The following is an 18,310-nucleotide window of genomic DNA, read 5'->3' on the forward strand; positions in this document are numbered from 1 at the left end:
ACCAATCAGGAATTTATTGCACCTATTATATTCCTCTCTGGAGGAGCTCATCATCGAATGTTGGAGACAGCTTGTAAATACTTATGCTATCTAGATACAGGTATACAAGCTATCTAGGTATAGCCATGTAATCTATATCCTGGAAAAAATCAAAAAAGGGAAGGTACGAGGATTAAAGGAGATCAGGATGTCAAAAATGAATGGTTCCTGCTCTGAAAGAGCTTCCATTCTATATGGGAAGCCAACATGTATGTAAAACACCCATAAACTATAAACAAACACAAAGTGATTTGGGGAATAAGGGTGCTAAGAGGTAGGGGCATCAGGAAGGGCTTCATGTAAAAGGTGGTCCTTCCAGTTCTGTATTTTTTTGGGAGGGGGGGCAGGGCAATGAGAGTTAAGCGACCTGCCCAGGGTCATACAGCTAGTCAATGTCAAGTGTCTTGGGTTGGATTTGAACTCAGGTCCTCCTGAACCTAGGGCCGGTGCTTTATCCATGGCACAACCTAGCTGCCCCCTATAGTTGTGTCCTGAAGGAAATAAAAAAGATTCTAAGAGATGGCAATGAAAAGGGAATACATTTTAGGCATGGGGTACAGCCAGGGAAAAGACCCAGAGCTGGAGGTGGAATAAGCAACAGCAAAAAAGCTAGTCTCTTTACACCTTGAATTCTTTTTTTTTTAAATTTTATTTTATTTTTAATTTATGGAATAAAAAAGTATTTCCATAACATAATCTAATAAAAAAGATGATTGCACAGGAAACTGCAAATTAATTATGTACAACTTGCTATTCCTTTTAAATATATAATAAAATTATCATGTAAATTTTTTTCGCCTTTTTTTCTTCCTCTCCCCTACTCCTCCCTAGAGATGGCTACCATTAGAGACAAATACAAATATATGTATATGTATGTATATGTGTATATGTGTATGTGCATATGTGTATATGTGTGTGCATAAAATTATTCCATATTTACTTCTATTTATCAGTGCTTTCTCTGGATGCAGATAGTATCCTTATAGTTAATTTGGTTATTTATAATAGCCAAAATGACTTATTCACTCAAAGTCATTCTTAAAACAGTATTGTTGTTACTGTATACAATGTTCTGTTGGATCTGTTCCTTTTGCTCTTTGTTATTTTGTACAAGTCTCATTTTTTTTTTTACCTTATTTACCTCCTGTATAGCCCTGGCCCAACTGTACTTCCCACTCTTCTTTGCCTGTCTTGTGACACAGAGAAATCCACTTTTCACATCCATTTTTTCATTGGAGCCTCATGTCCTCTCCTCCTTTCCCCATCCCCATGAGGTGGGTAGGTCAGGTATCATTATTCTTATTTTACAGAGAGGGAAGCTGAGGCCCAGATTAAAACTAGTCCAGCAAGTGCCTATTCCGAAGACTGCTAGGGCCTAGGATACAGAAACAAAAATGAAAACATTGGCTCAAATTGGGGGGAGGGAAGGGGTTATGGAGACATACTTAGAAAAGGGGGCCGGCCTCAAGGACGCTTACAACAGCTCAGTTTCCTTGGACATGCCACCAGAGTTAGAAGAAGGGTCTAAGTTTCTCAAAAGTCTTCTGCACGCCTTCCCACTTCCAGCTCCTTAGACAAATCAAAGTCTTTCTCTTTACCACCTAGTTAGCGAAAGAGAAAAATGATCATAGATGTGTGTTCTGTGAGGCCCATTTGGGATTAAATCAGGCAAGTGTTCTGCCTGTGCTCCTGAGGGCTGGGTGTGGCCACTCCCCAGTTACAATACAAAATATATGTGTAGGAGTAATTGGAGGTGGGCAGTAACAAGGGAGGAAGCATCAAGAAAGCCCTCCTGTAGGAAGGAGGAGGATCTGGATTGACATCTGATCTAGAGCTTTAAGGCTTACAAAGTCTTTCAGAAATATGATCTCATTTGATTCTCACAACAATCCTAGGAGGTAGGTGCTAGGATTATCCCCATTTTACAGACGAGAAAACTGAGTCAGGAAGTGCTTAAGTGTCTTGCTTAGGTTCACATAGTAAGTACCTTGATTCTGGATTTGAACTCTGGTCTTCCTGACTCAAGTCTCAGCACTCTAACCTCTGTGCAGCTTAACTGCTTGAATGTGGCTATGGGTTTCTGGTGACAGACAGGAGGGAGAGCATCCCAGGTGGCGTGGGGTTAGTTTGTGCAAACACACGAAGCAGGAAAGACTGAATATCTGGTGTCATGGGATAGCAAGGAAGTCAATTTGGCTGGAATGTTGAGAGCACCAGGGTGTAGAATATATGAAATGTCTGGAAAACATGGATTAGGAAGTAAAATTGTGAAGTGACATATGACTTGTCCGTAGTCACAAAACAAATTATTAACAGCATTAGGATTTGAATTTGAGACTCCTCACTCTCAGGCCAGCACTTTTCCCACCCAATAGATGCCATGCCCGCCTTAGAACCCGGAAGGAGGCCCAATCCTACTGGCTTCGGTCCTCTTAACTCACAGCTACCTGGATGTCACTCAGCTGAGCAGGCAAAGGCAATGCCGTTCGAGATGCAACGTTAGTCACAGAAGGTCACTTTGTCCCAAATGCACTCTTCCTAATCTCTGCTGGCAGTCCTGCCTGAAGCGAGTCCCCATGCCCGAGAGGCAGCCAAGAGATGGTAATCTTCTACCACACCAAGCTGGGCCCAACACAAACCCCTGCTCCAGGGGAGCTTTTCCCCTATTCCTGTTGGTTACTTAAAACAAAACAAAACCAAACCCCACACACTTCAGGGAAATAAGACTTGCATGTGGAATTTAAGCCCTCTGCCAACTAATTCTAAGTCCAAATTGACCTTTCTGTAGTCTCTATTTACTGTTTATTCAATTTTCTTTATCTAGGGTCTCCAGAGTGGCAGCATTACTGATACCTGCCAGGAGAGATAGGCTGTTGAGCTTATGGTGAGGTGGGGCATGAGGGAGGGGAATGGGAGGAGGGAAGGGGTGATGACTGACTTCTGTCTCTTAGGTCTCACTGGGGCACTTGTGGGTGTGAGGCTGAGATCAGCAGAGCTTTTCCATCTCCTATAAAGTCGATTGTTCTCCCGCTGCTCAAAGAGGAGAGTAGTAGCTTCCCTGGCAGCCCAGGTGGTATCAGAAAATTTACTGTAACCTTTGGAAGAATGTAAACCTTCCAGAGATACTGACAGCTCATAGGGTCACAGCTCTAGATCTGCAAGAGTCTAGAATGGCCACAATCCCTTCATTTTTACAGATAAGGAAACTGAGTCAAGAGTAGGGGTAATGACCTGCTCCAGGTCACACTGATTTTAGATACCATGTCCCTTCCACTGCACCACACTGCCCCAGGAGGGATTCAAGGATAAAAAACCAAACATTAATGAAGTCCCTGTTGTGTTCTGAAAGGGATAAAAAAAAAAAAAGGCAAAAGACATGATGCAGGCCTTTTCTGCATTGTGTTGGAAACAGACCCAGCCCAGACCCAGATCTGATAGCAAGCTATTCCTTCAACAAAACTGTGAGGTCAACATGGTTGGTGCTTCCATCTCTAAACCACTCAGCCCTACACCTCACACTCTTTCTAAACCCTCACATTGCTGTTTCTGAGAACATCTGCATTTTAAAAGAGGAATGCAGCAGTTTGTTCCTAAATGTTTAACAAGGGTGGGGATATGCCCATGAAATGCTCATAAGCTTAGTCTGCATCATTACTGTTTTCTTAAATCTCAACAAAATAGCAAATCAAGTCTGGATTTCTAGTGATTTCCCAGGTATAAATGCACACTCTGACAATTTCACAATGGGCTCTCCAAAGTTGGTATAGCTGACTCTAGCACAATCCCTGGCAATGGCAGCCCTCACTGTAATACAATGAATGACTAATGGTGGAATCTCAAGCATGACTGGAGGAAGATTTGGGGGGATGAAAAGTTTAGTGCAAAGGACGCTGGTCTAGGAAACTAAACCCCTTTTCTGGAGTTTACTAGCTAATTCACCATGGACAAATCACTGTAGTATCCTTCTAATACTCAGGTTCCTTATTTCTAAAAAGAGCAAAAGGGCACTTGTCCTATCTACTGAAGATCGAGAGCTGAAAGGGGCCTTTGAACTCATCTGGTCTAAGCCCCTCATTTTATAGAAATTGAAGACAGGGAAGTTACTTGCTCAAGATCACACAGGTAGTAGGTAACAGAATCAGAATTTGAATTCAAGTTCTGTGACTCCAAGTTTAGTGTTCTTTCTACTACATCTAACAGGGCTATTTTCAGGATAGAAAGAGAATGGATATGAAAATATGTTTCTAGCATCATATTTCAGTTATGTACCACAATATGATCCAGGCCTGAGTATTTTATGAAAATCAAATGAGACATCATTTGTGAAAGCAGTTTTAACATTGTAAAGCAAAGTCTAAGTGTAAAGCATTATTATTAACCATACACATTTATATAGTGCTTTACAGTTGTCAGTTTGTCAATCCTGGAAGTAATTAATGTAGTTATTGCAATCCTCATTTTACAGATGAGCAAACTGAGGCTCAGACTCAATATATTGGTGATTTTCCTCTCCTCCCCCCAGCCAATTAATACCAGTGCCAGGGATTGAACTTGTCTTCTGAATCTAAGCCCTGTGCTCTGTGTACCCTACCATACTACTTTTCATCTTCTACCTTGTCTTCTTCCTTTGCCTTCTTCTAATTGATAATAATAGTACTAGGGGGGTTAATAAGAACAAATCTGACCTCATTATCTTTCCCAAACTCATGAGGATCATTATCATAATAATTATGATGATAATGATACCTTATGAAAGTGTATGCTTTTTTAAAAAATGGCTCCTCAAAATCACCACAACAATGACCTGAAATTCTCATTCATTTAAGGGGGATTGTAATGATTTTGTAATGGGGGAAATGGGGTAAGGGTTGCTTAGGGGTTGGGGTAGGGGTTCTTAGGAATTCCTCTTTAAAGAATTATACCCTCTTGCACACAAAAGCAGTTAGAATAAGATGGTAGTTTATTCAGGGGCAAGGGAAGGGAAGGGGTCGGGGAGGAAAACCATGACAGAAATCCTTGGACTTCTCATGGGGAGATAGGCACAAAGCACGTGGCTCAGAGGTACCAATCTCCTCGAGCAGGAGACCAGCAGGTACTTTTATAGGGGGCTGATGGGGGTGGACCATCTGCCTGTGGAAAGTTCCTTTAGTGAGGGAGGACCATCCCCCACTGGTGGTGGCTAGAGGAATTGGGTGAGGGGTGGCTATGGATCTCTCTTCAGGACACAAAGGCCACAGTCACACCCAAACTTATCTCTGCAGGGGTAAGGGAGACCAGAAGGAAGGGTGGAGATTCCGAAGCTAGCTCAGTCTGATTTGGTTCAGCTTATCTCTCTAGGTATATCTGTCCTCTGGTTTAGTTTCTCAAGGAGAAGATTCCTTGATGTGCCCCAGAGAACTTCTGGGGTGCTGTGTACCCCATGACAATTTCCTATTGTATAGTTAAATTTAAGGATGCCTGAAAATATTAACTAGATCCAACTAATAAGGCATTATTTAAAAAAAAAAAAACCAGATACACACACGCAAGCGCGAAGACACACAACCAGGACATAGTTTTATAATGTTGTCCTAAGGGCGGCAGCAGAGTACATGAAAGGGGGGAGAAATCCACCACCTTCACATAAAGAGTTTTGATTGATTAGATGTTGGCTTACCTGCAGCCTTATTAAACAGAACTCATTTGAACATAATCTTAGCATAACGAGACAAATGGGAATAACAGCATAGTTTGAAGAGAAGTAAAAAAACACACACTACCACAAGTTAGAGTAGGAGCCAGAATGCTGTTATACCTTGATTTTAAATACAGACACAGGAAGTGGAGGTAGACAAAGCTGGTGGCCTTACATGCAACAGATTTTAGGTAAACCTCAATCTAGTGAAGGATTGCTAAACAGCCAGACTAATCAGAAAACTTTTTTCCAACACCATGATGAGCTGTGACATGCTAATTGAAATGTACTTTCCCCAGTGAACCACTTAACAATTTATATAAATATCAAAGCTCTTGGCTTTACTGTCAGTCTTTGTTTCTGAATGAGAAATTTATAAAAAACATATGTTTCTGACTGTCATTGACAGAGCGTTCTGAAAATACTACCACTGAATCACATCCTACTTGTCTCTGAGAAAGGACCCAACCAATCAGAGTACATTTTTCCGTTAATAATGTCTCTTCCAAGAGATAGCCACCCCAGCATTCTATTATGGAATTCTGGGTATTCATGGAGAATGGGGGTGGTGGAGGGGAGGCATGACCAGGTTTGAAAAGAATGAATGAATTTGACCTGTCAGACTGAGGGGTGGGGCCTAAAGAGTGGAAGCATTTAAAAAAGAACTCTATTGGTCTTTGCGTCTTGCTGCTGGTTCTACTATCAAGGTTGGCCAGCATCATTTCAAATTCACAACAACATTCTGTATTCCTTTTGTGGGCAAAAGTTTTGTGGACTTAGATGGAAACTGTCTCAAAAATAGGGCTTGTTTTTATTTTAGTTGGACTGGGGACAAGTAGGTTGCTATCAGGAATTTGGCCTGCAAAAAGACTTCTGAGTTTAGCCCCTGGAAGTGTGAAATCCTGTAATAATGGCCCCAATTGTCCCAGACAGTGCTGCTTTTGTCTTTTTCAAAATATTTGGTTTACCCATAGGGATTTCTAGGGGGAGTGTGGGGGATGGGGGAACCTGAATCAAGTGGTTTTGTATATCTAAAAATGCTGGGCAGGAGTTTGTATAAAAGGAGTGAAACTGACCACCAAAGAATATGTGGTGGTCATTCTAGTAATTTACGTCACTGGAACATGGAGTGGGGAGCTGAACAATCTTAGCCACATGTGGGGAAAAGAATAACAGAATGGTTCTAAAAGGACTTCCTGATGTTTAGGGGGGCAGTGGTAACAGGCAATATGAAAGTTTATCCACTCTGGAAGCCTCCCCAATCCACCTCAATAATTCCAGGGCTCTCCAAACTCACTAAATTGTTTTGCTAATAGCACACGTATAAATCTTTTAATTGTAAGCCTTAAGCCCTGAGACACTTGTGCTGAACTGTTTTGCAAAACCTTCTGGTCACAGCCAAATGATCTGCATTTCATTTCAATTTAGATAGTTTTGCTAAAAAAAAATTTTTTCCCAAGGTTTCCTGGTTTTCAATAATATATCTTTCAGCACCGTATCACCAAAAGAAGTGGTTGAGTTGAATTGTCCCTAGGGATTCTGAGTGGATATCAAGGATTACTTTATAACTGGGAACTTATGAATTGTATTGGGTTTATAAATGACTTGTTTTTCTCAGTTTAATGGTCAAACTATGAAACCGATAACTGACTTTGGGAAAGTTATGCAGATGATATTTTAACAGAGTTTTGTATAAGAGAATGGATTTTTTTTTCCCTCTCTGAAAGGGTCAAAGGCAACTTGGTTTTAAATAAGACATTTGCTGAGTAAATGAGCTTTGACTGACCACAAATCTTATGCATTAAAACCTCAGGTTTAATATATTTCTGCACAAATGCACCCCACCCCAAACTACCCACTCACCCCAGGCCCCTAACTCCACTAAGAGCTTTTGGATTGCAGTCCTGATTGTTGGCAGTTGTCATCTGACAGGACAACACAAGTAACACATTGTTCGTTCAAGTTCAGTCACAGCAGGGACAGGCAGGATCCGATGTTGAAAAATTCTGAGATCTAGTCTTTGCCTCTATTTGTATCTGTGGGAGTTGCTAGGCTGGCAATGGATATTAGGAGAGTGGGTGATTGAGAAAGGAACATTGCTACAATTTGGAGCACATCTGTTTTATTTCACATCAGCATGATGGCTATAGTGGTGGGACCTGGGGCTGTTTGTGGAGAAGGTGAGGATTTCTGCAAAGGGCATGTTTTTATTTCCATTTTTATAGGGATAAAAGAACTGAGTTGGCCAAATTGTAAGCCCATAGTAACATCCTGGGCCCTAAGCAGGGGATTAAAACTAGATTCTATAAGTGGAGTTGGTTTATAGATGGCAGAAGGAAATGTCCTGGTACTCAGAGGGAAAAACAAGGTGGGGGAAGGGGCAGTGTTAGAGATGGGATGAGAAAACAAAACAAACAAAACAAAACAAAACAAAACAAAAGGCTTGGAATTTTCCTCTGACCTTCCCTCCCCCAACAGTTCTTCCAGAATGCTTTGATAAGTTAGGTGTAAATTAATCAGAAACATGTTGATTAAATTTCCTTTCAGATATACCGTACCCTCAAATTATGGGAAACAATGGCTGTCAAACAGGGTTTGGGGTGCTGCTGTTGTAGAACCAGTTGAAAAATAGTTTAACTGACTGACAAGTGAAAAATTTGCCCACATTGGCCCCTCTGATTTTTCTGAGTAAGGCTAGATCTGAAAGCTGATAGTCAACAATACTTTTATTATTCCCAAGTGGAGGTTGTTGGATTCATTTTACTCTCTCTAGAAAACTGAACAGCCCCCACCTCTCATCTCGAAATCTGTCAGTTTTGGATCATTCTTGATTTGAACAATTTTGAATTATTGTGTGTGCACTTGTGTGTGTGTGTGTGTGTGTGTGTGTGTGTGTGTGTGTGTACACTTGTGTGTGTATGAAAGAGAGACAGAGACAGAGACAGAAAGACAGAAAGAGATATGGGGGAAGTGCAGAGTCAGTTCTCCACAAAGTTGTATGGGCAATTGTAGTTTAATAAAAGTAGCACTGACTATTAAAACTCATGAAAACCTATTATTGTTGCCTTAGTTTTCTACCATCCCCTACATATACATAGAATTGAGGGGAGGGGGGATGAAGGGGGAGGTTAACAAAAAGGAATACAATCTAAATCCCATTTTGAGGTTTTAAAATTATTTTTATTTCATCTTTTTCTTTTTTTTTTTTTAATTTAATGTTACTAGTTGGACGTAATCTTGAAATGTAGTAAAGCTAGGCCTAGGAAACAATTTTGGTCTGTGTCAAATCTGGAAAGTTTAATTTGAGGACATACATATTTCACTTTATGTAATAGCTATTCATGTATCTGACGTACACTATTATGAAACTATAAGTTCAATGAAGGTATCAACTTTGATTCATTGTTGGGAGGTCATGTACATAGGCCACTGTACTTGGAGTCAAGAAGACCTGTTTGATTATAGAAAGTTACTTAACTCCTCTCCAAGCCTCAGTTTCTTCATCTGTAAAATGAAAATAATGCCTAGGGGTACTTAAGTTATGGTGTTGGTGTGAGTCAGAAATGAGGTAATGTAGGCAAAGTGTTTTGTAGACTTTAATGGTGACAAATAAATATTACTGTGGTGTGTGAGTGAACCTGATGGATTTTTCATTCATAGCCCCTCAGAGATAGTCATCTGGTAAGATGTAGGGAGTTTGTGATCTGTCATTCATGGGGGACCCACACTGACAAAATCATGGATTCTTGAATTTTGAAGTATCAATGTTATTGGAGGAGGACAACAGGTAGAGGCCTCAGAGGCCTGTGGAAGGAAGTCATTTAAGAAAATAATGTTACTATTGTGTCCCATTCTTCATTACTCCATTTGGGGTTTTCTTAGCAAAGATACAGGGATAGTTTGCCATTTTCCTTATCCAGCTCATTTTACAGATGAGGAAAGTGAGGCAAACAGGGTTAGGTGACTTGCCCAGAGTCGCACAGCTAGTAAGTGTCTGAGGCCAGATTTGAACTCAGGAAGATGAGTTTTCCTGATTCCCAGCCCAGTGCTCTATCTATTGTGCCACCTACCAACCTCAAGAAATATGATGTACTTACTATTTAATATGTGTTTAATTCAATCAACATGTATTAATTACCTTCTTGGCACTGAAGCATCCAAAGATAAGTAAGACACAGTCATTGACCTAAGAGAACTTATAACAATGAGAACAATGAAAAAGAAAATAAAAGTGTGAGAGATACAAATATAGCTGCCGGGAGAATTCTGGAGGTAGTGAGAGCATTTTCCACTTATGGAATCAAAGGAAAGCTTTATTATTTAGTATTAAAAGTATGCACGGTGACCTCTAGGAGGTGACATACCAAGCTGAATACACATAATGGTAACAGATGAGGTTGTAAGTAAAACTGTTACACAGACTTGGCACCATTTTTATGGGGAATTAATGCATTCATTCAACAAAGTTGATTGAGTGTTTACTCCATGCAAGTTACTACACTAGGTATTATGAGGGTATGTGAAGTTGTACAGGACCTGGGGTCTACCCTCAGGAAAGCATAAAATCTACTGGGAGATTGTTGTGGTTTGTCCTTTGTTCTCTAAGAAGACCAATGATATCAGGAAGCTAATGTCTTGATTTGCAAGTGAATCGGATTTAAGTGAGGGAGGGCTTTGCAAAGTCACCAGCCTTACTTTCTCCTCCAGAGCCATCTGGGTCCAGTGGCAAGATGTAGGTCAGGATGACTGGCAATGGCCTAGGATGCAGTGGAAGGACTTGGCCTTTTTAAGCTAAGGTCTTTCCTAGGTCACAATTTGTTTGAGGCAACACCCATTCAGTGATAAATGTGGTATGAAGGAGCATTGACTCTGAAGTCAGAGGGCATGTGTTAAAATCCCATCTCTGATAACAATCTGCAAGAATTTGGGCAAATCCTTTTATTTCCCTAGTCCCCAATTGTCTCATTTATAAAATGAAAGTATTGAACTAGATCCCTTCCAGCTCTGTGAAACTTTTAATGGTTATCTACAATACAAGCAGTGTTGGGTTGGCCAACCAAATGTTATGGCAGTTCACAGAAGCAAAAGATACATCAGGTTGGAGGACCCAGGGAAAATTTCATGAAGAAAGTGGGATTTTAAATGGACCTTTTAGGATGGGCAAGACTTTGATAAGCAAAATATAGGAAAGGGTATAACAAGTAGAATTTAACTACTAGTAGAAGGAGGACAGAAGCAAAGATACTACAATAAGAAAAGGCCATTGTCAACTCAAATAGGCCATGTTGTATTGTATTTTTGTAATTTCCAAATATATTTTCATCTAGTTTGGCCTTTGAAGCCATTGGCCTTGAGTTTAACATCTCTTTGTTACAGCATAGGGTTAATGCAGAGGAATGTCAAAAAATAAGTCTGGAAAGAGAAGTAGGACAGATTGTCATGGATATTGAGTAGGAACTGATTCTTAAATCTCTTGGAAACAGGGAGCTATGGAAGGTTTGTGAGCAGGGGAGTAGCATATGTTCAAGAGATATATCCAGCGAGGAGGCAAGGTGATAGTGAATGGGGAGAATCTGGGATTAGGGAAAGGTTCCACCCTCCTCCCTTCTCCCCATTTCTAGATTAAGATTCCATTACTAGCTTTCTGGTGACATTTGGTAAGAGTAAGTTCTTTAAGAAGATCATTCATTCAAAAATATTTATCGAGTGCCTACATATGTTACTTTTCTAGGTTCTGTGGGGGAGAAAAAGATGAACTAGACACCATCTTTGTTTTAAAAGAACTTACAATTTTAACACCGTTGTTCTAATTTGAAACTGGGGTCAATTTCCCCTGCAAGCCTCTCACCTCTCTTGGTTCACAGTGTGTAGACACAGGTCTCCAATGGCAAATAGATAGTACCTGGCATAAAAAGGGCATGAATCCTTTTCCTTTGAATCAGCCTTGCTCGTGCTCATCTAGTGTTTCTCCCTGGATGCCAATCCTTGTTTCCTTAGACTTTTCCCATCTTCTTAATCCTCTGTGCCTTCCCTGATGGTTCTAAAACTGACCACTTGCCTAACCAGAGCTATGTTATCTTCCAGCCATCTCCTCTTTATCTGGACTATTAGTTCTGATCCCAATCTTGTCTGATGTCTGCCTTCTCCTGGTGTGAAAAAGTAGGAGGGGGAACAGGAAAATAAAGGGGGCATTAGGGAAACATGCCAAAGAGAAGAAAAAGTGTTGGGATAGAACAGAGGAGACCAATATAGTGATATTCATGACATTGGAATCAAATATTAAGGATCTTGGTCTGGATTCAATCTTTAAAACTAGGCAGGGTAGCTGATCTAAGCAACAGACTGATTGGCCAATCCATTAGTTAGTGTACATTTATTAAGTGTAAGCTCCATTCTAGACGTTGCGCTAGACATTAATGCTACAAATACAAAAGTAAAAACTCTCTACCCTCAAGCATATTATTATATTCCTCTAGGGATTGTATGCAGAAAAGATACAAAATAGCTGTAGAGTGATTGAGGGAGGGCTCTAGGAATTTGGGGCATCAGGAAAGGCCTCATAGAGAAGGTCTTGAGTTGATTTTTTTTAAGGAAACTAGAGAATGTCGGAATGGGAAGTGAGGAGGAAATGTGTTGATAGTTATGGGGGATGGCCAATGCCAAGGAACCAAAATGGGAAGAAGGCCAGTTTGTTTGGTTTGTAGAGTGTGTGGAAAAGAGTAATGGATAATGAGACTGGAAAGGTAAATTGGAGCCAAGTGGTGAAGAAATTTAAATGCAAAATATAGGAATTGAGAGAGAAAGTCACTGAAGTTTAATGAACTTGAGAGTGACACAGTCAGACATGTGCTTTAGAAAAATACTCCCAGGGACAGCTAGGTGGCTCAGTGGATAAAGCACTGGCCCTGGATTCAGAGGGACCTGAGTTCAAATTTGGCCTCAGACACTTGACACTTACTAGCTGTGTGCAAACAAATAAACAAGCAGCTAAATAAATAAATAAATAAGCAAACAAATAAACAAAAAAACCCACAATCAAATAAATAAATGAATGAATGAATGAATGAACAAATAATTTAATGAATTAATGGGCAAATAAACAAATGAATAAATGAAGGAAAGGAATGAAAAGAGACAAAGAAAAATACTCCCTTTTTAAAAAGCTGGTTGTAGGATGGATTGGAGAAGAGGGAGACATGAGGAAGAGAGGCCAATTGGAAGGCTATTGCAAAAGTCTAGGCCAGATGTGATGATTGCCTGAACTAAGCATGGTTGGAAAAAGAGATGCTGTGAGGGTACAAATGCCATGATTTGTCCACTGAATACATGTACTAAATGATAGTGAGGAGTTGAGAACAACACTGAGATTGTGAACTTGGCTAAACAAAAAGACCGATCCTGAAAAAGTTCTTCAGTTGATTTTTTTAAGGAGACAAGAAGTAAGAAGTTTGAAAGATGGTAGGGTTTGGAGGGAAAGAGAATTCCATTTTGGACATATTGAGTTTAAGTTGTTGCGGAACATCTGATTTGAATTGTCCAATAGTCAGTTCATGCTTCCACACTGAAGCTTAGAAGAGAGACTAGGGATGGTTATATTGACTCTGGAGTTCTCTTCATGGGAATATAGGAGTTGATGAAGTCACCAAGAGAAAGAGTGTAGAGAGGTAGGAGAAAGCAGCTCAAGATAGAGCCCACTGTTAAAGGGCATGTTATGGATGATGATCTAGCAACGGAGACTAAGAAGTAGGAGAAGAACCAGAAAAGAGAAGTGCCACAAAATGCCAGAGAGGAAAATGTATCTAGGGAGAGAGGGTGGTCAATAGTATAAAATGTTGAGGAAGTGTGAGGATTAAGAAAAGGCCAGCAGACCTTGTCAAAGCAAAATGAATAATAATGATCATCTCTAGAGTAAGTACGTGATGCAGGTTGTCCATGCATTAGTGTCCCTCTTTTATCGTGAGTAAACTAAGGTTGTGAGAAATCCTATCACTTGTCCTTCCTGATTCTTGGGACAAGGAGCAAGAAACATGCAATTCCATGGGGACTATGTCCTTGCTTAGCTTCTTCCTGACTGCCTGATATGGAGAACAATATCATTCAATCCTGCTCTCTCTGCCTATATCCTGGACTGGCCTGTTCCTGACCCTCTGTGGAAAGAAAGCCCATTCTGCTGATCTTCTTGCCATCCCTGGCCTGCCTTCAGTGGGAGGAGAGAAATGCCATTCGATCAACTCCCTCCAAGTGGTCCCCTTTGCCTAAACTGTCTAAGGACTTGTGAGAAGCCCACTCAGTAGACATGTTGATAACCTATGTGCACTTCTTCCTCAATGATTAACAAACTCTCACCTGGTCATGTCTTTCCCCATTCCAGTGATTCTGAACCTCCAATCATCACTGTTCAAATCCCATTCTCCATCTCCACTACTCCCTTATTTTTATTCCCCTCAACCCAACCCTTCCAAATGTCCTACTCTAAAGATACCCTACCTCTTTCACTGTGTTTTCTCCATTGGCAACAAATTTGCTTTCACCTTAAAACTTGCCCTGCTAAGCCTTAGCTTTGGATTACTTCCACTATCTGCTGCCTTTGTTCCTACACAGGTATTTCTGGAAGAAGTTGGAGAGAACCATGAAGCTGTGCTGACTAGATCTACTACAGATTTATGCCATATAATTTTTTTTTGGTGGGGCAATGAGAGTTAAGTGACTTGCCCAAGATGACACAGCTAGTAAGTGTCAAGTGTCTGAGGTCAGATTTGAACTCAGGTCCTCCTGAATCCAGAGATGGTGCTTTATCCACTGTGCCACCTAGCTGACCCCCTATGCCATATAATATTAATGTGTCCCTTGCCATGCCTAAGGAATCCTTTTGCACCTTCCTAATTGACTTACTATTTCACTCACTGTAGCAGCTTTTCAAACCTTCTCATCTCTCCTCAAGTCTACCATAGCTACCCTCCTCCCATCTTCTCAGCTGAGAACTTTGCCTCATATTTCATTTTAAAAAGGAGGGGGGCAGCTAGGTGGCACAGTGGATAAAGTGTTGTCCCTGGATTCAGGAGGACCTGAGTTCAAATCTGGCATCAGACACTTGACACTTACTAGCTGTGTGACCCTGGGCAAGTCACTTAACCCCCATTGTCTCACCAAAAAAAAAAAAGAGGAAGTTTTCTGAGAGCTCTCTTCTTCATTTCATGTCACTCAGATGACTTTTGCTACAATTTCTTCCTTCATCCCTATCTTATATGAAAAATTATTTTTCTCTTTTCCTACTCATTTGTTCTTCCTGACTTCCTTCAGGTTTCAGTTAATATCCCACCTTCTATGAGAAGCTTTTCCAAATCTCCTTAATGCCAGTACCTTCCCTCTGAGATGATCACCAGTTTGTCCTGTGTATATCTTGTTTGTACATAGTACTTTGAATGTTGTCTCCCCATTAGATTGTGAGCTCCTTGAAAACAATGACTGTGTTTTGCCTTTCTTTGTTTTCCCAGAGATTAGCACAATGCCTGGTACATAGTAGGCATCTAATAAATGCTTAGTGACTAACTGACTGAATGCCAATGGTCATATAGGTAATAAGTCATAGAGCTGAAATTTGAACCCCAGATTTCTTAATTGTAAGCCTAATGCTTTTTCCTCAAGACAATTTGGACAGCAGTGCTGCCAATAGGTGGGGATGGAAGTGTTGGAGGTAAGGAATCTATTGTGGAAAAGTATATAAACAGCTCAGGTGAGAGATTATCATCAGGATTTATATAGCATGATTATAACTATAGTGAAGAATAGATAAATTAGAAAAATGGAGGTGGGGAAGCTAGGTGGCACAGTGGATAAAGCACCGGCCCTGGATTCAGGAGTACCTGAGTTCAAATCTGGCCTCAGACACTTGACACTTACTAGCTGTGTGACCTTGGGCAAGTCACTTAACCCCCATTGGCCCACAACAAAAAAAGAAAGAAAAGAAAGAAAGAAAGAAAGAAAGAAAGAAAGAAAGAAAGAAAGAAAGAAAGAAAGAAAGAAAGAAAGAAAGAAAGAAAGAAAGAAAAATGGAGGTAAGGATTTGGTAATAGACTAGATGAACTGAGAAGGCAGAAGTAACTACAGAATGGCTGGAGAACATCTTATGAAGTCAGTAAAAAGTTGCCAGGACCCTTGAGATGGACAGGTTGAACACTGGGTGATCATAGTGAAGCAACTCTGTCTTTGCTATGTGTTCTTCATGGTAATAACATGAAATCCAGTCAGATGTATCTTACAACTAGAAACAGCAACTGGACTTGAGGGAGAGTTCCTGTAAGTATTTCAATTCAATATGTATGGATGTATGTATTCATTTATTTATTTATGTACTTATTTATCTATTCATTGATTTATTTATTTATTGGTGAGGAAATTGGGGTTAAGTGACTTGCCTAGGGTCACACAGCTAGTAAGTATTAAGTGTCTGAGGCTGGATTTGAACTCAGGTCCTCCTAACTCCAGGTCTGGTGCTCTATCCACTGTGCAACTTAGGTGCCTTTCAATATGTATTTATTAAGTACCTTTTGTCCTCTCTGTTAGGTATTCTAAGCAAATTTCATGGTCTAGATCCTCAGGGAATTTACAATTTAATTGGAAAATAATGTTTTAGAGGTACTTTGGCATAATGGGAAGATCACAAAAGTGGGAGTTTAGGTTCTGGTACTAGATCTCTCCCTCTACAAACTCTGAGCATTTACACTAAGAAAAGTAATCTTGTGATGACATCTTTTTTTCCCCCTCAGGGCAATGAGGGTTAAGTGACTTGCCCAAGTTCACACAGCTAGTAAGTGTCAACTGTCTGAGTCCAGATTAGAACTCAGGTCCTCCTGAATCCAGGGCTGGCACTTTATCCACTGTGCCACCTAGCTGCCCCCTGTGATAACATCTTTGATGGAGTACAAAAAGCACCGGGCTTGGGAGCAAGCAGCAAGACTTGGGTTTGGATCCAGCTGTGTCACCAGCCAGCTGTGGGACTTTGGAGGAAGCTATTTCCCATTTCTGAGCATTGATTTCCTCATCTGTAAAATGAGGGGATTGATTGGACTAGATGACATCTAAGGCTCTTTTCACCTCTAAGTCTATGATCCTGCCTTTCCAGTCTTTTATTTTAATAACCTCCATGCACTCTATATGATCTACCTGTGATATCCCATTTGCTTTTACCCATAATACTTCACTTCCCATCTCCATGCCTCTTTACTGGCTATTGCCAGGCCTGAAAATGATCTCTCTCCTCACCTTTTAACTAACCTGGCTTTTTCTAAGACTTGGTCCCAGCTTCAAATCCTAGCTCCTCTATAGACCTTTCCCAGGCTCCTCTTCTGTTAGTGCCTTCCTCTTTCAGATGACTTTGCATGTACTCTACATGCATCTTATACATAACTAGCTATTTACATGTTTTCTCTCCGAAGGTATCTTGTTTGAGAGTAAGAGCAGTGTTTGCCTTGCTGCATGTCCCAGGACTTAGCCTAGTGCCTAACATCAAGGAAATACTTTATAAAATGCTTGTTGACTTACTGGCTGAACTATTATGTTGTTTAACAATTGCTCTGTGTAAGTCATCTCCCCAAATCAGCTTTAACTTCCTGGTATACACCTTAGTTTTTAGAATAGAGGTGGGCATAAAGTTTTCACTTAATAAATATTTGTTGAACAGATGCCACTCTGAGAGATTTCAGGAGTATCTAGGGAATTTTGTTGGAGTTTGTTCAGGGGAGGAGAGGGAAGGGGAGACAACAATACTTAGTCCCTTTCTCAAATGCCTTTGGGAGAATCCATTGTGCTTTTCCCGCCCTTCCCTCCAACCCCCATTCCCTCACTTACTGGTAGTCTTGTGTTTTACTCAGTTAAAAAATGAGTCCTGGTTATCTGGGCTTGGTAACAGCTGCGCTTGAGTCCCTCTGAAAACTCTATACCGTGACAAACATTGAAACCTTGGGGGTGGGTGCCAAGGAACTCAGTTCACATCTCATCGATTGAGTGAATACGATGTGAAAATAGCTTCCTGAGTCTCTGAGATGTCGGTGCACCGATCAGATGGCAGGTCATGAAAGAAGGTTGTCCCCACGCATTGTTTTTATGGGCTCATCGGCTCAGGTTGTGGAATAATGGAAGTAAATCCTGTTTAAAAATACCCTATCACCCTTCCAGGGTGACTTAGCACTATGACAGCGGTTAGTGTAAACTGGAGATTGGCCAAGAGTGAGAACTAGGTAAAAGCTATTATTTTTCATCGGCTTCTTGGGTGGCTGGGGACCTCAGAGGTCTTTCAGTACATTCTCCTGCCTCCAACCAGGTCCATTCTTAACCTCCTTTCTTTAGGTTATCAATGGGGTATAACAGTATCATTCAACATGCTCTGCCTCCAAGTAGATCCATTCTTTTTTTAGGCATGACTGGGGACTAATAGTAAGTAGGGTTAGCTGTTTAATGGTAGACTAACCTTACCCACCCACTCATCTTGGGGCTGAAGGGACCATGCAAGGATGTTTTGCCCATTCTTCTGCCTCTAAGCAGTACCTTTTGTGTTTTTAAGATGTGAATGAATCTGACTTCTAAAACTATGATGGAAAT

This window comes from Dromiciops gliroides, chromosome 3, assembly GCF_019393635.1.
Source record: "Dromiciops gliroides isolate mDroGli1 chromosome 3, mDroGli1.pri, whole genome shotgun sequence".
Taxonomy (NCBI): Eukaryota; Metazoa; Chordata; class Mammalia; order Microbiotheria; family Microbiotheriidae; genus Dromiciops; species Dromiciops gliroides.